Source organism: Schistocerca piceifrons, unplaced genomic scaffold, assembly GCF_021461385.2.
Source record: "Schistocerca piceifrons isolate TAMUIC-IGC-003096 unplaced genomic scaffold, iqSchPice1.1 HiC_scaffold_417, whole genome shotgun sequence".
In the NCBI taxonomy this organism is placed as follows: Eukaryota; Metazoa; Arthropoda; class Insecta; order Orthoptera; family Acrididae; genus Schistocerca; species Schistocerca piceifrons.
In genome coordinates, this window is record NW_025728643.1 from 20,001 (window position 1) to 25,000 (window position 5,000).

At 53.7% G+C, this 5,000-nt stretch overlaps 1 non-coding gene across 1 annotated transcript in view; it reads right to left on the bottom strand.

The window, feature by feature from the left end:
• Positions 1–908, bottom strand: part of LOC124748424 — a 1,909-nt gene extending 1,001 nt beyond the window's left edge. Inside the window, exon 1 of the ribosomal RNA XR_007011700.1 lies at positions 1–908. This exon is cut by the window's left edge and continues 1,001 nt beyond it. This is a non-coding gene — a ribosomal RNA (small subunit ribosomal RNA).
• Between the last annotated feature and the right edge of the window lie 4,092 nt (positions 909–5,000).

Genomic DNA, 5,000 nt, shown 5'->3' on the forward strand with positions numbered 1-5,000 from the left:
CCATTATTCCATGCACACAGTATTCAGGCGGGCTTGCCTGCTTTAAGCACTCTAATTTGTTCAAAGTAAACGTGCCGGCCCACCGAGACACTCAATAAAGAGCACCCTGGTAGGATTTCAACGGGGTCCGCCTCGGGACGCACGAGCACGCACGGGGCGGTCGCACGCCTTCGGCTCGCCCCACCGGCAGGACGTCCCACGATACATGCCAGTTAAACACCGACGGGCGGTGAACCAACAGCGTGGGACACAAATCCAACTACGAGCTTTTTAACCGCAACAACTTTAATATACGCTATTGGAGCTGGAATTACCGCGGCTGCTGGCACCAGACTTGCCCTCCAATAGATACTCGTTAAAGGATTTAAAGTGTACTCATTCCGATTACGGGGCCTCGGATGAGTCCCGTATCGTTATTTTTCGTCACTACCTCCCCGTGCCGGGAGTGGGTAATTTGCGCGCCTGCTGCCTTCCTTGGATGTGGTAGCCGTTTCTCAGGCTCCCTCTCCGGAATCGAACCCTGATTCCCCGTTACCCGTTACAACCATGGTAGGCGCAGAACCTACCATCGACAGTTGATAAGGCAGACATTTGAAAGATGCGTCGCCGGTACGAGGACCGTGCGATCAGCCCAAAGTTATTCAGAGTCACCAAGGCAAACGGACCGGACGAGCCGACCGATTGGTTTTGATCTAATAAAAGCGTCCCTTCCATCTCTGGTCGGGACTCTGTTTGCATGTATTAGCTCTAGAATTACCACAGTTATCCAAGTAACGTGGGTACGATCTAAGGAACCATAACTGATTTAATGAGCCATTCGCGGTTTCACCTTAATGCGGCTTGTACTGAGACATGCATGGCTTAATCTTTGAGACAAGCATATGACTACTGGCAGGATCAACCAGGGAGCTGCGTCAACTAGAGCTGAGCAGCCGGCCGCCCGGGAGTGTGTCCCGGGGGCCCGCGCGAACACGCAAGCGTCCGCTCAATCATTCTGCAAACAGGAGGAGGCTGAGCTCCCCTGCACAATACACCTCGAAACCCTCTCAGGTCCCGGCGGCGCGCAGCGCCGTCCCAAGTACTTGGTCGGGTTCGAGAGAGGCGCAATCGCCCGGAGTTAGGCGAGTAGACGCTTTCGGTGCGACCACCCGTGCTCCCAACTGAGCTTGCCGCTGCCGACAGAGGCCCGGGAGCGTGCTGTCGTGGCATTGCCGGCGGGAGACAACACGCGCCACCTACGGTGACCGGCAGCTCCAACGCCAGCGCCACAGAAGGACAAAAGCCCCACTTGGGTGCCGAAGCGAACTCTCCCAGCACAGCGCACGCGCCAACACATCCGCACAGCTGCGATACAAACCACCAGCGAGAACCGCTGGGGCGACCGAGCAGCAGACGGCGTCGCGGCGCCGAGCGCCGGGCGGCAGCGCATCCTCAACGCACACAGTCCTCAATCGGACCAGCACACTGAAGATGTCCACCGCGCTTCGCACCGGGCCCGCGAGGACCTACTTTGGCCGCACGGCGCCGCGCGCAGGGTGCGCCGGCGCGCAGCTGCGACGCCTGCCGCGTCCGTCGGCCGGCGCGCCTGCCACTGGCCGCCCCCACCAGCCGGCTGTAGCGCGTGCGCCCACGCACCGCGCGGCCAGCACGCCGGGAGGCGCCCCCTCACCGGCCGGGGACGGTCCCACCCAGCCACCGCCGCGTATCGCTTCACACCCAGATGCCGTTCAGTTTCGTCGGCATGGTGGGTATCGCTGGAACAACCGGTTAGTACCTCAACCTATCGTCGCCATCACCGATTCACCCCTAGCGAGAACAACCGCACCACAACAGGTTACCATTTGTTCATTTGCGTAACTTCACCAGAAAACGCAGGCGTCCATCGCCATTTGCAACTTCCACGATTATTGCATGCCTGTGTCAGGTGTCACGCCACACTACGTCTGCCCACATACACGCAACAAAATGTGCACGCCTAGACAATACGTGGAAGGTGGCCCCCGTACGTATGCGATGTCCATTGCTCGAACGACTGTCAACCGGCCTCTGTAGCATGTCGCAGATATGGAACGCGGTGCACCATGCCATCACGGTGTGTGAGGAGAGACGACTAGGTCCGAATACATCAACAGACAGCTCATGCTGATCGCCATCCACGGCGTCCGTTCCTCCCACACGTCTCTATGGCGTACCACACTGCAATCCAGCTCTCATAGGGAGACGACACGTAGCTGCGTGCACAATATTTGCACTGTATGGTCCGCCGTTTTTGGGCGCAGTCGTTGTACGGTCACACATGTGCCACGATGTATCATTCAGTACATAAGGACGAATGTGCAGTACAGATTGTGGTTTACGCGTACGACATTAGCGGACAGTTGACACAGGCCGCACCACAACGTAGCCTGAGTACGTCGCATGCGGAGGGCATTGAACATGCAAAGTTCTCACCAACCAGCTTGCGAAGGCAGGGGGCAAGGTGGGGACGTGGGGAGGGGCGGCATGTACGTCCTGCTGCCATCCACATTACAGTGTACAGCAGGAGCATGTGGAAAGTGAGCAAGACTTGCAAGGTGTTTAACATGAAGCGATACACAGGGGAGCGGGGAGTGCGAGTAGCGAACTATATTGCGAGGGTTGCGGGTGGGCAACACTACACTAATTGAACGAGTCGTATAACAATTACAGAGCAGGTTTAGGCGACAACGTGGGTTACGTTAGGCGACAACGTGGGTTAGGTTAAGGCACGACGTGGGTTAGGTTAAGGCACGACGTGGGTTAGGTTAAGGCACGACGTGGGTTAGGTTAAGGCACAACATGGGTTAGGTTAAGGCACAACATGGGTTAGGTTAAGGCACAACATGGGTTAGGTTAAGGCACAACATGGGTTAGGTTAAGGCACAACATGGGTTAGGTTAAGGCACAACATGGGTTAGGTTAAGGCACAACATGGGTTAGGTTAAGGCACAACATGGGTTAGGTTAAGGCACAACATGGGTTAGGTTAAGGCACAACATGGGTTAGGTTAAGGCACAACATGGGTTAGGTTAAGGCACAACATAGGTTAGGTTAAGGCACAACATAGGTTAGGTTAAGGCACAACATAGGTTAGGTTAAGGCACAACATGGGTTAGGTTAAGGCACAACATGGGTTAGGTTAAGGCACAACATGGGTTAGGTTAAGGCACAACATGGGTTAGGTTAAGGCACAACATGGGTTAGGTTAAGGCACAACATGGGTTAGGTTAAGGCACAACATGGGTTAGGTTAAGGCACAACATGGGTTAGGTTAAGGCACAACATGGGTTAGGTTAAGGCACAACATGGGTTAGGTTAAGGCACAACATGGGTTAGGTTAAGGCACAACATGGGTTAGGTTAAGGCACAACATGGGTTAGGTTAAGGCACAACATAGGTTAGGTTAAGGCACAACATAGGTTAGGTTAAGGCACAACATAGGTTAGGTTAAGGCACAACATAGGTTAGGTTAAGGCACAACATAGGTTAGGTTAAGGCACAACATAGGTTAGGTTAAGGCACAACATAGGTTAGGTTAAGGCACAACATAGGTTAGGTTAAGGCACAACATAGGTTAGGTTAAGGCACAACATAGGTTAGGTTAAGGTACAACATAGGTTAGGTTAAGGTACAACATAGGTTAGGTTAAGGTACAACATAGGTTAGGTTAAGGTACAACATAGGTTAGGTTAAGGTACAACATAGGTTAGGTTAGGTTAGGTTACACGTTGTTGTAAGGAAAGGTGTAGGGGGGGGCGGGGGCGGCAGGTTCGTTGATAGTGATTATAGTAAGTGAATGCTTGTGACATGATCAGATTTGTCACGTCAGGATGCACCTTTGGCTTATTAGAGGCGGCGCTCCAATTCTATGCTTGTGTCAGACCTGTGTCTTTGACTCATGTCATTGTTTGTGCGCTGTGACAGGAGGTACTATTGTGATGTTGGGTGCACCGTTGTATAGGACATGTGTGGGTGTTGGTGCCTGATCTGCGCAATGGTGGATGTCGAAAGGGTGGGATATTGTATTTTCCGCATGGACCTCCTGGTCTGGTTGTGATAGTGTGGATTGTGTAATGTGGCGGAGAGGATGCACTGGATGTTGTTCCATGCTGGTGCTTACATATTGTATGTGCGCCCGTTAGAAGCAGAGAGTGGTGCGTGATCAGAGTGGCTGGCTGACGTGTGGTTCCCATTGTGGGCAGACTCTTTCAGCATGTATACGGACAGTTGTATATATATTCTGTAGTTTGATGGCTCTGCATTGATTACTAATCAGCGCCGTGTGTACGGGTAATCTGGTTCCAGTCCAAAATGTTCCATCTGTGTACATTAGTGACAAAGACTCCCCTCATGCAGTGGGGCTCGGTCTGTTATAACTCTTCCGCGTAATATATTTGCCCCACGTTTTTGCGACTGCGAGTGCGAGTGCAACGCGCATGGGGACCGACATGCTGATGGCTCGGTATCGGACGCCGTACAGTGAGCAACGCGATCGCGTCTCTCGCTCGTAAGTGGTACAGGTCGCGGCTCATGTATAGGGACAGCGGGAATGTCGCATATTGGCAATAACTCTTCATGAAACGCACGTTATAGGGGTGGATTGCACTTTACGAGTGCGGGAAACGTCCGCCGTTCATCCGCTGGAGGTGCGCGTTTGGCGGTTGGGGTGGTGCACGAACGGGTGCGGGTGGAGTCATTGCCGGTCCACGGCTTCGTGCGGCAGAGCCACTGGAGATTGGGTGCTATGGTCGACAGAGGCTGCAGGCTTTGTGGGTGGCGTCGAAAGGCGGGCACTGTGGCGCCATCGCTGTCTTAATCGGCTTGGCGTCGCATAGATGGCGGTATCGTCGTTGGAGGAGGTCATGTTGCGGGAGACCTACAGATGGCGGTATGTTTTGTGGTGCGGACGTAGTGTTGTCAGATGCGCATAGATGGCGGTATTGCATGTGGTGTCGCCCTATTTTCATAGATGGCGATACTGT